At 41.4% G+C, this 20,145-nt stretch overlaps 1 protein-coding gene across 3 annotated transcripts in view; it reads right to left on the bottom strand.

Annotated features, from left to right (window-relative positions):
* MCTP1 (multiple C2 and transmembrane domain containing 1) overlaps positions 1-20,145 on the bottom strand; it is an 862,717-nt gene that overhangs the window by 677,068 nt on the left and 165,504 nt on the right. The gene's annotated exons all lie outside the window — the stretch shown is intronic.

The raw sequence follows: 20,145 nt of genomic DNA on the forward strand, positions 1-20,145 counted from the left end.
ACAATTAAAACAGTTAAAAACGGGACTGGTAATGGATCAATATAGTGGATGTGGGGTAGGGGGTGACCAAGATATTCTAGCTAAGCACTACAGAGAGGGTCCGGACCAATCTGAGTACTTACCCTGCTAGAGACAGGGAGACCCGCTTCCACCAGCTGCAAATACTCCTGACGAAGCACTACGTGCGAAACGCGTAGCGGTCACGTGGTGGCAGTTCCTGTGGAGTATTTGCAGCTGGTGGAAGTGGGTCTCCCTGTCTCTAGCAGGGTAAGTACTCAGATTGGTCCGGACCCTCTCTGTAGTGCTTAGCTAGAATATCTTGGTCACCCCCTACCCCACATCCACTATATTGATCCATTACCAGTCCCGTTTTTAACTGTTTTAATTGTTTAGATTCATTGTGTTTTACCTTGTATCAGTGGATGGTTACCCACTGTCTTAGAACATTAAATCATTTACACCCCTCAGTGCGCCTGTCTGCCTTTGTTTTCTACACACCCTAGACATCTGATAATCTGCAAGGCTTCTCCCCCTCTATATACAATCATCGGATAACCTTTCAGCTCTGTGCAGAGGATAATCCACCTCCTCAAATTTAAAGGAGCAATTCAAGCAATGAACCCCATTCATTTCAGATCGGGAGACCGTCGGCTTCCGGAGATACTTACCTCCCTAGGGGGCGCTGGTAGTCACTCCAGGATTCCCATTATGACTTATTTTCAAAGCTTCCGGGCCCTGCAGGCCAATAGGAATCAGTGACATCATCCAATGCAGCTTTCTATTGGCCCATGTGACGAGGGAGCTTTAAAAAGAAAACTGCAGGAGATACTGGTACTCCCTTCGGAGGCAAGAATCTCCGGAAGCAGGGGGTCCCCGGACCTGAAATTAATGGGGCTCAGCTTCGGAGACCCCCTGCTGCAAGTCTGAATTCCATTTTTTTTTTTAAATGCTTGCATTGCTCTTTTACTATGTTCAAAACTGAGCTCCTCATATTTCACCTACTGTATAATCTGTCCCATTTCCACTTTCTGCATCACAGTAAATAGCAGTTCTATCCAAGCCAGGATAAAGGTTTTCCTATGTTGGTGTTTGGAAGGAGTTATAGGACACGAGGGGAATTAGTAGGGTCTGCTGGCCTCATAAGATACGTTATGTTAGATCCGTAAAGAGAAGATTGAAATGTTAAAAATTGCACAATTTTGCAGCATGTTCAGGGGCATTCAATGCTGCTTTAATCAGAGTATGTTAACAATGATTACTAAGAATTTCCACTGGGGTTGCTTTAAGTTTACAATTGGGAATAGCCAGCTACAATTTACAACAACAAATATGATTGAACAATCTGTGCAGTAGATTAGAGATCTCGTTATGTAACAAGATATTTGTACCACGTCTTACTCCAACAACAGCTATTCATATTTTGTTCATGATTTCAGCATTGAACTTGAGTGTCTGAAATCCTATGCAACAGAACGTATATATCTTGGAAAAAATGAGGCCGCCGGAGCCAACAAAAATGAATAAATAAATAAAAATATGATTTATAATTGATCCAGTCTATAAAAGCTAAGCACATGGACAATGACTTTATAAATGGTAATTTGTATACATGATGTACTGTACATACAGTAGCCACAGCAAATATAATATGTAAAGTTTAAGGCAAATGATAATGGACAAACACAAGAAAAACCACAGAAAGTAATAATACATTTTATTGCAATATAGCAGTTTTTCACATCATAGAAGAGCAGCATTACTATATAAATAAGAGTTTAGAAAACAGCAGGAAGCTCTGATTAAATATAACGGTGTACAGATTACTGACGTGTGACTTGTTACATTAATGCGTTTGCATGAATAACGGCGAGAAAGCAGCAATTGCATAAACTCTGGATTTTTCTTGACGTTTTGATAAAGCAGATTTCCATGAGCTACATGTTCCCCTAGGTTTTGGGGGATATCCCCCACAAAGATCCTTTTTTTAAAATACAAATTTCACTGAATCCCATCCTGAAGATTCCTGCGGCCATGGCTGCATTTACATGTGTATTTTTTTAATTCAGCAACATTTAAAACAAAAAGTTTTTCCCCATGATTGGCTCTGATCTCCTTTAATATGATGTTTAAAAAAAATAAAAAATAAAAAAAAAACCAATAGTCAGGATTGCATTTGTTTTGTCCTTGTTTCCCAGTGTGCTGTAATTTGAAACTGGATTGTCATGAATGGCGCAACTGTGAGCACATGACTTGTGTACTGAATGTAGATAATGGTTAAAAGATGCAGCAGTCCAGCTGACTCCTTTACCTCCCTGCAGGGTCCCTAGAATGAGTAATATCTCCCCTTAAACTGTCACAATATAGATCTTAAAACGCTGCCACCACCAAAGTGTTTTAAGTTCTACTTACAGAGTTTTGGGTCCCTGTTTACTAGGAAAAATATGATTAACACACAGAAATCTATTTTAGCAAAATGCTGTCTGAAAATGCAGTTACGCTCTTAAAGCTGCAGTTAATGTAATATCCTATATGTGTTTAATAAAATCAGTTCTGTACTGTGAGAAAATACTTGTAGCATTTAATTAAAAAAAACATTTACAAAGTCACACCTGATCCTCTTCGGAGACAGGCTCTGGCTCTTGATTCCTGCCCTCTCTCTAGCAGTGCACCAATTGTATCTAGTGCCTGCCTGATCACATGATCTTCCCCACAGAACTTTGCATCCTGTGTACTCTTGTGCAGACCTACCAGTGAATTAAATAACCCTTGATTCGGTGATGATTACAGGAGAACGGATTGATCGGCAACTTATCTAACCACTTGTCAGTGTGCAGATTGTATTGATTCACATATTGCATTTAAAAAAAATAATTTTTTTTTTAAATGGCAACTTTAATTGTAGCTTTAAAAGTGTGTAAAGTTAAATTAGGATCCAAAGATAGTACTTATTACATTTTAGATTTACTACACAAAAGTAGCACAGTGCTTATTTACAGAAAATAATGTTTATAAGAAACAAGTACAGTATAATATGCAGACAGTTTCATAAAAATAATGGGAGAAAACAAACAGAAATTCCTAACATTCATTAATTATCAGATATTAGGTTTCTCAAAGGGTCTTGAGTTGGAAATATGAGAATCCCCGTCATAGCATTAACACTCCCTTTGTTGAGTTCTAAATTCATATTCCAAATGCATGGTTTTTATACTAAAAATCCCTGCATTGAAACTGAATAAGCCCACCTTCTGGGGACACATCCTCTTGCGTTACCAGGTCACGTGAGGAATCTTATTTCCAGTGTCAAAAAGAATTGTGAATCTAGGTTTTAATCACACCACAATCCCAGACAAGGTTTGCTCTTGGATAACCCCACTTCCAGACAAACACAGAAAATCAGGCCGGGGTCATTGTCACTCAGGCCTGACTATTTTTAAGATGTAACTTGTAACTCAAATTAGCCTTTTGTGTGCCGAAGTGGTAAAATTCTGAATATAGATAGGGCATATCGTCACCATGATGATGTCATTAAATCTCTGGTAGTTGATTTGTTGCCTCTGTAACCAGATGACCCTAAAGCCAAAATGTCTGTGGCACTAATGCCCATATTTACTAACAGTAGTTATGCCCATATTTACTATGAGTAGTTATGCCCATTTTTACTAAGAGTAGTTAAAAGACAAGTGAATGGGCTGTGTCTCATGGTGCTGTATGGTGTTTTTAGCTAAGCAGTGCTTTGTAAATATGGCCTTTCTACCACTGCACATTTTGTCACTCAGATGATTGATCTAATTTGTACCTCCATCTTCAAATTGATCCTAAACAGCAAGTTTCAAATTGTCTCACTTCCCTATTAGGACAATAATTTAAATTAAACCCAGGGATTATCTAAACATCAATTATACAGGACAAATATGTAGTCTTCTTAAAGACCAGACATTTATCCCTTGTGTGATTACACACCTGTCTTATTTGTGCCCACAAATTGAAAGCCCTTAGTAAATAACCATCATCAACTGTCTTTTATACTCAGTCTGACCATCTTGTCATTCTTTGGACAATGGTTTTAAATAGGAAACTCTGAAGATGAAATAAGAATGGTTAGTTGTCAAAGCGAACAATTAGTTTTGAGTTTGCAGATGTTGTATTGTTTTTGTGTTGCATTTGCTTTCACAAAAAAAAGTCAAAACTTACAGTAGCTAAATTGCAGATTTAGAGGAACTGTTTCTCTAAACTTAAACTTCCTGAATACTAAACACATGAAAAACAAACACACAGTAGGATGCAACAGTACTCGGCATGTTTGCTGATTAAACTGGAATCCACCGTTAAGATCATTTGTTTCCTGCCTCAGCCTTTGAAAAAAAAACTTCCTATGCACATCTTGATCATGTCATAACTTATTGTCATTATAAGCACACCATTCGTTTATTATTCAGGCTGCAAATACAAGATCTCTCTAGACTGGCAAAGAATGAAAAATGAACATACTGTACAAAGAAATACACTCCAAATGATGCTTTCTTATTTACTTGCTTTTTATGATTTCCTGTTCTTATAGTACTTTATTACAACCTGAAAGATTAGTTTTACTCGCTAGCTGCAAAGGAAATGAATGTTCTGTACTGTAGCAGATTTTTTCTTACAAGGCTGCCCTACTCCTTCTCAAACAAATACACTTTCCCTCCTTTGCGCCATATTCATTTCTTATCCTCTCCCCTTTGTTCCTCCGTGGCAGCCCCCTCACTCTTCATAAGTCAAAACATACCAGCAATGTATGACATTTCATGCAAAGTCCTATCCTGCAATACCCACCTATGCCAACATGTACCTTCTTTTGGCCCCAAAACAACCCTTAAATCCGTCTTCCGGTTGACAAGAGGAAAATGTCTCCCACCTTCTCTCTTCACCCCTCCATATAACTGGCCTTTGTTACTCTATTCCTTCACAACTCATCCTCTCTCTATCCCCACCATGATTTCTACCTGAACATATATCTTCAACTTCAGTCTCAGCATAGGTAAACAACACAGGAGAGGAAACACACCGCTCACTTAATCAACAATATCAAATTTTAACAATTATATTTGATTCACGTGTCATAATTATGACACAAATGGGTGCTGCCTAAGTACTTGAAGTTAATAGTATTAACAATTGAATGAGAGTGTGACAAAGTCACAAAGTCACCCACAGAAAGTACATTTGTGGTGCACACCACATTAATATCTATTTATATTTTATACAGTGATGATATAATGTGAAAAAACCATAAGTGATAAGAGTGACAAAAATAAAAATAAAATTACAATTAAAAATCCCACGTGGTGCTAGCTGATTGGTCACAAGGTAAGTCAGTCAATGTACTCCACAGCTATAATTAATATAAACAGCCATAAATTAGTGAAGTTTTACCCAGACGAGCTAATAAATCTGGAACGCTGAGACCAGTACATATGTCAGATTACACAATTCATCCGACTTCTTAACACAATCTAGTAACCGTGTGTGTATTCACAGAAGGCAAGCAGCAGGCCGCAGCACACTAACACATACATAAGAGTGAATCAATGGGGAGTCCCTGCTGCTAACCTAACATATGAATGCCGTTACTAGTAACAGCCCAGCTCTAACATCGCTAGCAAGTTGTACTCGGGAAAACCTATTTCTAGTGATACAATTAACACATATAGTGCATGTACAGTAGCGGCACACTTTATTCTAACTCGAGCCGCAAGCCGCGTGGTGTTCCGGTTTCGTCGTTTTTTTCCCTCGGCGTGCCGCGCGTCATTGATGCGCGGTCATGCTTCATTGGGAGCGTGCGCGCATGGCACGCGTGCCCAGGGCTCCCCAAGGGAGCCCTGGGTTGCTGTAATGTGGGGGATGGCGGTGGGGGGCTCCGGGGGACCCGGCGGACCCGGAGAGGGGAGGGGGAAGCCCCGATCGGAGGACCGGCCGAGACCGGGTAAAGGTTAGAATAAACTCGGCCGCCACAGTAGCACTCAAGTTGCAACATAAACACTCAAAAAAGTAGCCACATAATGCTTAGCTACAGTGCTGTCAGTCTCTGCCCTCAGCCCTCCAGGAACAGCACCGCGGCTGAATGAGTCTCAGCAGTGACTGAATCAGACGCACCACGTGTCGTGACGCCACCATGTCACTGTCCCCATGCCCTATGCATTTCTCTCCAGGCGGAGCTTCGTCAGGGGCAAGTGGATAACGGATCAACCCCTCAGGCTACGTTATATACCATCAAGAATACACAATTACGTTAGCACAGCTGGCAGAGATTTCTGATGCTAAATGGCAATTGCGCAAGAGATTACAGTTGTAGTGAAAACCTCTCCACATAGGTTGATCACATCAAAGTTGTACCACAGAATAAAATCACTAAAACAAATTTATAGTGGTATTTATTGAATAGAAGTTAATTAATGTATAATGAAATACATAGCTATATATATATATATATATATATATATATATATATACAGTGTTCGACAAACCTATACATTTGCTCGCCCCGGGCGAGTGGATTTAACATCGTGGCGAGCTCCTATTGGCCCAAGCAGCACACGTCTGGTACTAGGTGACGAGTAGAATTTTTTGTGTGGCGAGTAGATTTTTTGGTCATTTGTCGACCACTGTGTATATATATATATATATATATATATTGCTCTGCACATTTCGCAGTTACATACTGATGCTGACTGGGTCCTGACCAGAATTTGGCCAACTGTTGTGGAGAGAGAGAGCAAATGAAGTTATGTCACTGATTATTGATGGAGAGTAAATAATTCTCAAATTGTATCACATACTTGTCCTCATATTACAATGAGGAAGAAAAGCAATTGGTAGGGAAACATATTTCCATCAGAATTGGCAAATTGGCACCGTCACTGGAATACAGAATGGAATAGACTATTCAAATGAAGGAAGTAAACGTAAATCCCTCATTTAAACCTAATGGGTATAGGGTTTTTAAACGATATATCCACTCTGCTTCTCGTCGTAGACGTTTGAGATCTATATCACCACCACGTATATTGTTCTTAACCAGATCAATCCCCATGAATTGCAAACAACTAGGGTTACCACTGTGTGTCGAGTTTACATGGCGTGCTACCGGCGTGTCAGCTTTATTAATAACTGAGTTAACGTGTTCTAATACACGTCTACGTAGTTCACGAATTGTTTTACCAACGTATCTTAGACCACATATACAGTTGATAAGATATACTACGTTAAAGCTTTTGCAATTAATAAAATGTTTTATCTCAAATTGCTTTGACTGGTCATGATTTCCAAACATTTTTGTGGTTTGCATATATTGGCAAGCCTTGCAATTGCCACAGGCAAAATAGCCATTTGGTGGATTTGGTAACCATGATGTTGGTGTCTTTTTATGGTGGTGACTATGCACAAGATCATCTTTAAGATTTTTTGATCTTCTACTTGTGATGCTAGGTGTCTCATTCAGTACTAGTGCCAAGTCACTATCTGATCTCAAGATATGCCAATGTTGTGAAAATATTTTTCTGATATCTGACCATCTATTACTGTAGGTTCCAATACATCTGATATGAGTGTCCTTCACTTTTGTGTTGGGAGTCAGTAGAGTGTCCCTATCACGCATCAAAGCCCTGCTATATGCCTTTTTAGATTATTTAAAGAGTAACCTCTCTCAAGGAATCTATTTCTTAGATCTTTAGATTTTATTTTGAAGTCTCTCAAAGTTGAGCAATTTCTCCTAAGGCGCAAATATTGGCCTGTCGGTATCCCACGTATTAAGGAGTCTGGATGTTGACTACTTGTAATTTTATTTTTATTTTTGTCACTCTTATCACTTATGGTTTTTTCACATTATATCATCACTGTATAAAATATAAATAGATATTAATGTGGTGTGCATCACAAATGTACTTTCTGTGGGTGACTTTGTGACTTTGTCACACTCTCATTCAGCATCGGTAACCCTCACCCTTTTTTGGATTTCATAATTACTGTATGCTCATAATATTCAAACATACCTCTCTCCTTTTGACCACATACTGTATTCCCGTCCCCGTCACTAACTCTCTCTTATCTCTTCATGAATAAACTACTACTATCCCAAACGCAACATGTCAAAACCAGTACTCATCGTCCCACCCATCAATTCCATCCCTATGTTCCAATTCTCCATCCTCACAATAATCCAAGTCTGGTTCCTAGAAATTATCTTGGTACTTCACCGTTCATTAGTGTATATCAAAGTGCCCAGTCTCAAATAAAGGTGTTGCAAGGCTTAATGTTCCCAAAGCTGAGCTATACACGAGGAAAAGCATTGGAATCTAAATATTACTGCTTAAAAGTTATTTCCTTAAAGTGGAAGCACCCGTGGTAGTCGGGGGCATAACAGCAGACGTTTGTAGGCGGGGCTTTGGGAACTGTGAGCTGCACTACATCTGTACTCCTAGCTTGTTTTTCTCCCTCCTATCTGTCCCTTCTGCGGTCCATTCAAAATGTTGCTTTGAGCATTATTTATTTCACACACACCTCTCTTCCTCTGCCGCCTTCCCATGCAAGTCCCTGGAATCGCTGTCCATATAATTCTGAATCATATTTAAAGAGGCAATCAAATCCATTTCTTTTTTTCTTACATTTTTTCAATACAGGATTGAAGCAGGGGGTCTCCGGAGCTGAACCCCATTCATTTTAGCTCTGGCGGCCCAGTGCTTTCAGAGGTACTTCAATAGTGGGTTCCGGTAGCCACTCCAGAGTTCACTATATGTCTGCTTTTCAAAACTTCCGGGCCCTGTTGGCCAATAGGAAGCTGTGACATCATACCGTGCTGCTTCCTATTGGCCCATGTGACTGGGGGCTTTAAACTGCAGAAAACCCGGCACCCCTTTCAGAGGTAAATATCTCTGGAAACAAGGGGTCCACAAAGATGAAATTAACAGGGTTCAGCTCTGGAGACCCACTGCTTCTATTTACCGTGCTTCCCCGCCTCCTCTCCCTTTTATATTATAAGCTCTTACAGGTAGGGCTTCCATATGCATTGTACCCGTGTATGTAATGCTTTAGTATAATTGTTATATTCTGTCATGTCCACGTTGAACTGTGCTGTGGGATATGTCTTGCCCTGTAACCATAATAACAGTTATTTTACCTTTTCAGTGCCAGTACATGGCAAAAATGTAAAAATGTAAATTTATCTTGCAAAACTTATAGGGATGTGTAATCATTTCAATCACAGTTTATTTTTAAATCCGGGAGAAAGGGCAAAATAATTATAGGGCGATATACAGAAAAGGTGAAGGCTGCATTCATCCCTGGTTATTACTCTGAGAGTCCATCTAGAAATATAGCAGAGTGCCACTTAATTTATAAGTGTAATGCATTTAGGTACAGTAGCAGAGTTTAAGTGATGCATTGACTAATTGTTAAACAGAGGGTACAGTTAGAAAAAAAATCAAGCACTGACATAGACAAGCCGGGGCTCAATTATGAAAGCACATTGCACAAATATTGTTATTGCACTAATCTTTAAAAAACCTGCTGATTTCAGAAAAACAAGAGGGGTCATTCTGTGTACACCAGAGGGGGCATTCTGTGTACACCAGAGGGGGCATTCTATATACACCACAGGGGGCATTCTGTGTACACCAGAGGGGGCATTCTGTGTACACCAGAGGGGGCATTCTATATACACCACAGGGGGCATTCTGTGTACACCAGAGGGGGCATTCTGTATACACCACAGGGGGCATTCTGTGTACACCAGAGGGGGCATTTTGTATACACCAGAGGGGTCATTCTATATACACCACAGGGGGCATTCTGTATACACCACAGGGGTCATTCTATATACACCACAGGGGGCATTCTGTGTACACCAGAGGGGGCATTCTGTATACACCACAGGGGGCATTCTGTGTACACCAGAGGGGGCATTCTGTATACACCAGAGGGGTCATTCTGTGTACACCAGAGGGGGCATTCTGTGTACACCAGAGGGGTCATTCTGTGTACACGACACAGTTTATTTTTAAATCCGGCAGAAAGGGCAAAATAATTATAGGGCGATATACAGAAAAGGTGAAGGCTGCATTCATCCCTGGTTATTACTCTGAGAGTCCATCTAGAAATATAGCAGCCCTGGTGTGTACACCAGAGGGGTCATTCTGTGTACACCACAGGGGGCATTCTGTGTACACCAGACGGGGCATTCTGTGTACACCACAGGGGTCATTCGGCCCATTTTCTGTCAAAAATCCCCATGGAAGTACAGATGCAGCCACCAGTATTAGAACACTTACCTGGGAAATTCTGGGAGATTCTGGGGCAGTCTCACAGTAAATGCCTCAAAATTTCTGTGACATTCTTATAGGCCCATCGGAATAACACAGCAGGGGTTTGAATGGGACTGTAGGGACCCCCTGCTGTGTTATTCCGATGGGCCTATAAGAATGTCACAGAAATGTTGAGGTATTTACTGTGAGACTGCCCCAGAATTTTCCAGGTAAGTGTTCTAATACTGGTGGCTGCATCTGTATATTGGAATTTCCGTCTGAAAAACAGCCTCAGCCTGTTTGGTGTACTGTACAGTATATAGAAAGTAATAATACTCAAGCACTGCTGGTTTAGAAGGCATATATTTCTTGCATTCGTACATAATTAGTTTGTTTTATTTGCTGTGGTGTGAAATTCAAGCCATAATGCAAAAGGAATTGATAGGAAGTGAGAAGTGGTACTATACTGTAAGTCACAGGTTGGCAAAAAACCCAACCCTATATTATGTTGCAGATAGAGGAGATTGTAATGTTTGTATGATAATAAAACAATGTGAGAAATTATTATATTAGTTGCTTTGATATTATAACTGTAAATAAATGTAAGAGAGCGCGGCAAGTAGTGTTCATTTTCCAATATATAACATTCAAAAAGATAATAAAAAGGGAAACTTTAGGAGTTAACTGTCTGAATTTCTTCAATCAAAGCTATACCTACAGCAAGGTCAAAGAGAAAATGTCACGGGCAGGACAGAATTCCACAGTTCTGGGGCTTTGGCATTTCTAAAATCAATCTATCTTCTTAACTTTCAGCAAAAGCTCGACCCAAATGACCTGCTGTAAACAGATTTATAAATAATTAGAAAGGAAATGTTACAAAAGTGGAGTTAAATTAGTCTTGAGAAAAAAAAATAGAATATTTATTTTTAAAAGTGTAGTCAATTTTAGCATCAAAGCAGGCACCGAGCTTCCTCCCGCTGGAGTTCTGAGAATATGTGGGGGTCCAACTTTTGTGTACTGAAGACACGGCTACCAGTGATCAAAGGTTCAGATGGTCAAGAATGCTATGCTTGATGAAATAAGAGCATATTTTTCGGGTAGGTGCATTTAAAACGTTTATACAAGTGTACACTAGATCTGCCCAAGAATAATACTGTAGTTAAAGGAGCATCTCGTGGAGGAAGATAATATGTATATGTATATATACTGTATGTATATATATATATATATATATATATATATATATATATATATATATATATACAAAAAGTGTACTGTGTATATAATATAAATGCATGTGCACCTTGCCTATAGCGCTGATATACTTGTTAGTTGTTGAATACTAGCATCAATGCAGTCACGTTTAAATAGGTAATTCTTGATGATCCATGCCTTAAACAAACATTCTAAGTATTTTTTTTAAACTTCAGTGTTGAGTTAATGAAACTTGAAGCATTGGAGGCTTTTAACTGCTTTTAATTAATCTGTATTTAGCAATATCACGTTGAGTTTAGTATGATCTGGGCTGCTGGAGGGAGAGCCGGGACCATCCCCGACGCTGTGCCTCCCTCCACCTCCGGTCCGTGCCTCCCTCCCCCGATGCTCTGTGCCTTCCTCCCCTGCCGGTCCATACCTCCCTCCCCAGCTGGTCTGTGCCTCCCTCCCCCAACGCTCTGTGCCTCCCTCCCCTGCCGGTCCGTGCCTCCCTCCCACACTGCTCCATTGAGTGATAGAGGGGAGGGAGAGTGTGAGAGGAGTAGGGGAAGAGTGTGTGATGGAGAGAGAGGGAGGAGGAAAAGAGAGGAAGAGTGAGCTAGAGAGGGGAGAGAGGGGGGAAAGGAAGTAATACTTGGGGAAAGTGTGAGAAGGAGGGGAGAAAATAGAGGTGTGAGAGAGCGAGGAGGGTCTCACAAGGTCGCCGACCAGAAACTCTAGCCCTGGGCCCTGGGAAAGCTGTCGGTGGCCGTGAGTAGGATGCACCCTACATTAGCCGAGAATGGATCGCTTCAGTTCCGGAGGATCCCTGGTTTCAATCATGTCAAAAATTATTTAGAAAAGCAGCTAGGCAGGATTGCTACTTTTAATTTTAAAGCCCAGTACTTAAACATACTAATGACATTGCAAATTCTTAAACACTAACACATATAGAAAACAAAGTGAATCATACTGTGACTAATATAAAAAATGTGGGTACTGCTAGCTTTGGTGTGGGAGAACCCAGTGTGCATGTCAGTGTCACCTCCTTGCCACTATGACACTAGAGGAGAAAAAGGCCTTCAACATTTATTTCAAGCTTCCATTGAGTGCCAATATGGCAACCTAGGCTCTCATTGAGGTTCATTTTAACATTGATATGTGCAGTTATTTTATTATGTTGTATAGTAATATGTTAATATTAATGTATGTTTTTGTAATGTTTTATTTATGTATGTTGTATTTATTTTGGCCATAAGCACTATTGACTAATAGGACTATTGCCCATTACTATAGAGGTGGTGGGGGGTGGGGTGGGGGATGTGCCCTATGGAGGCTAGTTACACCCATTGGGGGTATGGATGGTGGTAGGGTTTTTTCCATTGCTTGCCTTATATTATTACCCACTGCATCGCTTGTGCTAATTAACTCGTATTTATCAGTGGATTTAATTACTGCATCATGATTGACATTTAAGTATTACACCCAGTAAAATATTACCACAATGTTGAAGACGTTGGTGATAACAGTGCGGTAAAACCACCCTATGTAATCATTTTTACTGGGTGCGATATTAACTCCTGCTTGATGGAGTTTGATGACTCCTGGCCACTGGAATGGGACCTTGCTCTGCAGCCACTCCGCTGCTGCCACTGCAGAGGATAGTCAGCTGCCAGTCATTTCACCCTTAGGTAAGTGATTAGCGTTAGCATTATGGGTTAACTTTAGGGGTTTTAGGGTAACGGGATAAGTATTTTAGATTAAGGGGTAAGGGTTAGCGTAATGTGTTAAGGTTAAGCTTTTTAGGTTAAGGACTAAGGTTAAGGTTACCCTTTTTATGGTAAGGGGTTAAGGTTTAGCGTTAAGGGGTTAAGGATTTGGGGGTTAAGGGGTTATGGTTTTTATGGTAATGATTAGCGTTAGCCTTAGGGGTTAAGGTTAGGGGCTTTTAGGGTCAGGGATTAACGGGTTAGGATAAAGAGGGGTTTTATGATTAAGAAGTAAGGTTAGGGGGTTACCTTGGTGGTAAAACAGCCGGCGGCTAAATGTCAGCGGCAAAATGTCCTACACCACCTGGCCATGGGGTCATAAGAATTTTTGTCCGTGAGAATAAACATGTAAGAGACGTGTGCAGAGGTACACATTGGAGATCATTTAAAGTGAAACTAAAATGAGGCTTTATTGCGCCTGTTCCTTTAACACATCAAAACATTCAAAATAAACAAAAGAAAGACCAACTCCGCTTTGGAGAATATCTCTAACTGCGTGGGTAGCTCGCTAATCACCACCCCCAAACATACATATACAACAGTCCCATAAGAATGTCTCTTATCTGTTTCTTGTAGCTGTAGGGAAGGCCTCTCTGCTCTCCTGAGTCTGCACCCTTGTGTGCTATGGCAATGTCTGAGTCCAGGTATAGAGGTCTTGTCCCTTTTGTCTTGCTGTCAGCCTGCAGTCCCTCTGCAGCTCAAGACATTTGTAACCGTCTCCAGTAGTTCCTTGTATATATGTGTCTCCAAATTCCAGGGGGAGCAAAGGATTTCACCGCAAAAGCAGAGAACACCAAAGTGCAACAAAGTTTTTAGACTGTAATGTTATGATGGGAATCTCGGCTCTTATGGATTATTTCAGGGGAGTGCATTCTTTTTTTCCCTGCGCCCCCCTGCCAGCATTCCCCTCTTTCCGGACCCCCCCCCCCTTACCTTTGCTCCGGCGGTGGCGTCATGACGTCACGTTGCCATGGCGTCATGTAGGTCTTTTCAATGGAAAGAATACAATGTACCAAAGTGCAGATCATTATGGAAAAGATACTTTTATCTATTAAAACTGTAAGAAACGTACTTACAATAAACACATTCTTTAAAAGCATGTTAAAAAACCCAATAAGAGCTTCTGCACTCGTGTCGTTACCGGGCCGCGGTCTCACCACCTCCGCAGTATGCTTCCGCTCTGCTCTCCTGCGTCTCCCGTGTATGTCAGAGCGAGGGAGAGCAGAGTGGCTGTGTACCGAGGAGGCGGTGAGACCGCGGGCCAGTAACAGCGTTGGTGATAAAGCTCCTGTTGTGTTTTTTATATTCTTTTAAATAATGTGTTTATTGTAAGTACATTTCTTACAATTTTAATAGATAAACATACCTTTTCCATATAGATCTGCGCTATGGTTCCTTGTATTCTTTTCCATTCAGGTATATTTACATGCGACAATCTCACACGACACAACTGTATCACTAAAGAAAAAGCTACAGTTTGGATATGTCACACAGTACAAAACCATGATCCAGCAAAGACATATGCACTATTTACTTTTCCCCTATTATATCTTAAAGTAGCACTACATTATCCAGGATCTACGGTACACAATTGAATTCACAAACACTTTGTACATGACAAAATGATGCTTGCTAAGGGCAGTTGTTTTGGGGCCAGATGTACTATGAAATGTGACAAAGCAAATACTTTTTGCATGGCATGTCTTTGACATTTGCCTTGAAACCATATATATATTATTTGCATGCTTGCCTTTTCAGGTTATACTTCAGTGCCCACTTTAAACGAAAGCAAGATCAATAACTAGAACACCTTTTAATAGGTACCAATAAAGAAAGCACAATCTACATGAATTGCCGTGTAAAACAATCATATATAATTCCACTAGTTCAAATGTGAAGTTAAAGTTATCACCTACCCTTAATGCTGCTGTCTTTATATGGTCTAGCATCATGCCTAGCATCAAGACAATGCTAACACATGTTGTGTTCCCTTTTCAAGTACTTGTGAGTTTATTTTAAATGTACACTGGCGACACACTTTATTCGAGCTCGGCTAGTCCCACGAATTCGGGTATACCCGGGTGTATTGAGGTTTGTGACTGTTTTCTGCCCGAGTGCATTGGGTTATTTTCCAGGCAGGGATTGAAGCATTTTATTCCCGCTGGCTGCAATACTGCACAGTATATATATATATATATATATATATATATACTGCATTACAATTCTTAAATTTATGCCATCTGGTAGACACGCGAAGCATTGCAGCCTATTAAATCCTAATCATTATCATTTAACAGATCAGCCGCCCGTCAGCCAGGCATGAACCCAGGCTGGGAAGGCAAACGCAACGGGGCTTGTCAGAGGTGAGGAGCGGCGCATTCCAGGTATCTGCCAGGTACATACTGGGTATTTGCTCGAATAAAGTGTGTCGGTGCAGTACTTGTAGAAGGAATTCTCTTAATGGCCTGCAGGACTTCCTCTATTTGTTAATGTGGTTTGCCACTGCCAGCTGCCAGAATTTGTCAACAGCTCTGGGATTACCCGGAAACAAACGTCTTACATCATTTATCACTGACAATAGCTGTAATTTTGACTAAGGCTAGGAAAGAATTCTGTGAGATGCCTCGGTGCATATTCATATGATATCCCAATCACAGTAGTTAAAATCTTGGCACTACTTATGGATTTGACATGGGAATTGTAAGTGTGCCAGCCTCAAGGTATCACAACGCATACTAAAAAAGCAACAAAGGTCTCGATCTGGCGAGTCTTTTATATTTTGAAAAACACATTGAAAATAATTTAGAATTTGCTTGTGTGCCCTTACACGAGCATGTCCCAGAAAATAGACCTCAAAGATATCGGATTTGTGTACTAACCTGGATGCCCATGTCTCTGATCATTGTCATTTAAGGTGTTTAATAAAACGGTAATTTTCTTCCAAAAGGAAAGTCAGTTCTTTTATAAACCAGTACTTCTGAGGAAGAGACTTGTGAAATGTTCAAATATTGAGCATAACTTATTGTACTGTATAAATTACTATCATTCAAGGGTAGCAAAACCTACAAGGAAACTCAATAGTTTTTATGTGCAGAAAATGTTGTATGGCAGAGGTGTTTTGAAATGTTTCCTCATGAAAATGTATGATTTATCATAGCTCATTAAAGCAGCAATCCGATTTGTTTTCTTTTTTTATATACAATTGAAACCAGAGTGTCCCAGGGAGCTGAGCAATGACTTCCCTCTTCTTTAAGGCTATGTCCATGAGCCATTCGAGGATGTAGCAGTAACTAAAGTCCCAGAAGTCACGGACATGCCATAGTACGGCCCTTTCGGCCCGGCTCACCTTACACATTTGTCCGGTGTGGCTTCCCTGGAAGGTCCCAGTCCTACAGCTCCTTCTGCTCTTTTATACCCCAGAGCACATCCGATGATAAATACCGCTCCTTCTGTACACTGCCAGGTATTGGGTCAGAGCCTCTTCTTCCTCTTCCTCATTTGCAAAGCGCTGTTTTGCTGCTACAGTACCTCCAATGGTAGCAATTTATGGGTGTGTGCTTGAATACTATTTTTTTGTTCTTCTACCAGCCAGGATTCCTTTGAGAATGGTGATGCAGCCACCTCCTCTGGAACTTCTGTGGTAGCTGCGACCTCCTCCCGGGTTGCTAGGACATTTGCAGACGGGCTCCTCTTTGACCGCACGATCGGGGACCTCCTCGGCAAGATGTTCTGTACTCCCAGGGGTCATGATTTATCCTTCCGCTGAGGCTAGAGGGCTTTTCTGGCATCTCCTTAGCAGTGGACAGAGGCCCTTCTATGGACACTGGCATGAGCAGCAGCAACACCTTTTCTGGTCTGGCAGGGGTATTGGCAGGGCGCCAACAAATTTTCCAGGGCCCAGGACTAGAGTTTTGACAGGGCCCCCCATGTCAGCGACCCCAGCCCCATTTCAATCTGAAACTCACCAGCCCTTTTATTCCCTTGTACCCAATTTTCCAACTCTATCTGTCCTTAAAAGTATGTGAATTGGCTGTATAACCCTGTTCATTTAATGTAACCATGTATCGTTATAGCTTTATGCCCAGGACATACTTCAAAACGAGATGTAACTCTCAATGTTTTACTTCCTGGTAAAATATTCTATAAATAAATAAATGTCGACGGTCTTGCGAGCCACCCCATTTCACACCTCGCGAGCCCCCTCTATTTCCCCCGTCTTCCCATGTATTGCGAGCCCCATGTCTCACTCTTAATCCTCTCTCTCTCCCTCCTGTCCTCCTCTCTTCTACTCCGTCTCTCCTCACTGCCCCAGCCTCCACCAATTACCCCCCTCTTACTCAATCCCGCTCCCTCAATCCCCCATCTCACACTCATTCCCTCCCCCCCTGGCCACACACACACAATCCCCCCGCAATAATTATTGCCTCCCCCCCACAAAATACATACAAAAAACCCCACCCCATATACATACAACCCCCCCCCCAAGCCGCCAAATACACACAATACCCCTCACCCCCCAAATACATACAAAACACAGTTACCTTGGTGATGGTCTCAGGCCTCTGGTGCCCCAGCTCTCCCCCAGCTGCTGCGGGTCTCCTGTTGGGCCTGCCTCTCTCACTGCATCCAGGCAAAGAAGTTGGACTGACCTCTGGTCGGGTACAACTTCCAGTGCGCCACTGGGCCCAGGACACTTGTCCCTGCTCTTTCTCCCTTTCTGCGGCCTTGGGTATTGGGTCTCCCCAAGCTACATCTCGGAAGGTCGCCCTCCCTCGGTGTCTCTCTACTTGGGCTTCGAGCTAGATCCCCAAAAAGTCTGTTTGGTGTCTCGACATCCTGGAAGAAGTGCTGGAACATCCCTATATCTCCTGGACATTCGTTCCAGAGACTCTCCGTGGACCTCATCATATATATTTCAGGATGGTAGCATTGGCACCGCCTCAGATATGAGAAGTTACACCGAGGGCACTGGTCACTTCAATGTAGGAGATTCCACAGTCGATGATCTCTGGTCTCAGGATCGTTCCCACTTGAAGGTGGCTCTCCACTCTTAACGGACAGAGCAGGTCACGGTAACTTTTCCTCTTGGGCTCCATGATTATTTCCTTGTGATCCTCACTTGGCTGACCGCACCGCAGTAGGAACATCCTTCAACCAGTGGGCCACGCCCTCCCGCTCATGACTCAGCCAATGTATCTCTTTGTGGGCAAGGCTCCATCTTTGCTTGCAGGCACTTAGATTGTTGTAACTTAGCACTTAGTAAATCCTCACAACATGTTGGTTACAGGCATAGGTAACAGCTGCCACTTGAAAATAGCTTGATTCACAATATTTACAGTATTGTAGTCCCATGTATGCTCTATATATGGATGCTCTGTCATTACACGCTTGCAGTATATTTCTACAGTGAATTACAGAACTCGCAAACAATAATGAGTGCAATCTCTTCAGAACATACTTTTATCAAATATTTAGCAATTTGATTATAACTTTGGAAACATTTTATATAAAACGCATTTAAAGATTAGCTAACAAAGCCATCATTTATAAATCTTAATCACAAATATAATTTTTTTTTACTACCGCCCATATTAAACTAAAACAACAAGCATACCTGAGATGGTGCAGTATAAAATTAGAAGGTAAGGAGGTAAGGTAAGAAGATAAAAAAACAGCATTTGCCCACTTCATCTTATAGAAACCTCCTTAGTCTTCAGTAGGACAACTTTTTCCAGGTTATGTGTTGTGAGAATAAATCCCCTTTTTTCCCCACTGTATCTGTATGCTCAACAGGTTTCAGAAATCAAAGTCAGTGTCACTATGTTAATAGATGTGAAGATTGCTGTACACAAGCTAGTCAATGGGGCCAATTCATTAAATTGCAATAATTGCATTTCTGGGCAAAACTAGATGTTTTAACACAGATCTTGCTCAATTCATTAGGCCCTTAACATGTTCAAACCGTGCAAAATTGGCAGTTTTTGATTTCAAATCTGTGGGATATGTCCATTTTATATGCAAAATTGCACGTTGTCGGTTAGTCACGATGCAGTTTGGGAGAAAGACCAATTTCATAACCTCCAACTGTACATATTTAGCAGGTACTATACCTATTTTTTTGTACCCGTATATCTATTGAACCATTTTTCTCTATTTTCTGCCTGTCTGTGAGAGCTGTGACCACTGCCTGTCTTATAATAATAATAATAGCATTTTCTTGTATAGTGCTGCTAATTGTACGCAGCGCTTTACAGAGACATTTTGCAGGCACAGGTCCCTGCCCCGTAGAGCTTACAATCTATGTTTTTGGTGCCTGAGGCACAGGGAGATAAGGTCACAAGGAGCCGACACCGGGAATTGAACCAGGCTCCCCTGCAGCAATCTCAGGGTCAGTCAGTGTCTTTACTCACTGAGCCGCTCCTTCTCCAATGGTTGAAGTCAAAACCTTCAGCTACTTACAGCAGAATGAAGATCAATTATTGATTTGACAAATGATCATCGGGTTATAGGTACAGATGGGCAAATAATTCAACAACATTTAAATTCACTGCAAAAATGGCATTTAATCGCAAGGGTATTCAGGGATCAAAAAACATTGATTCTCCTAACTTAAAAAAGCCTTAAAAAAATGTGTGCAAATGAAAATGTGTGTGAAATGTGTGAGAAAGTGTGCAAAAAAAATGTGTGTAAAATCAGGTCCCTTTTAGCAAGTTTGGCTATGGCAGCTGCTGGCAGTGTTGGAGTTAAACCCATTGCACACAGTCCTGCATGTGAGCAGTCTTAGGCCAAGTTCAGGGTGGATGCTACGGCCACGAGCGTCCGTGCGCGCCTCCGCCGCGCGCTCCTGCAGCCCAGCGATCTGTGCCTTGGCTGCTGGAGTTGGGTCGTGGCATTTGGGGGCGTGG

This window comes from Ascaphus truei, chromosome 1 (assembly GCF_040206685.1).
Source record: "Ascaphus truei isolate aAscTru1 chromosome 1, aAscTru1.hap1, whole genome shotgun sequence".
NCBI lineage: Eukaryota > Metazoa > Chordata > Amphibia > Anura > Ascaphidae > Ascaphus > Ascaphus truei.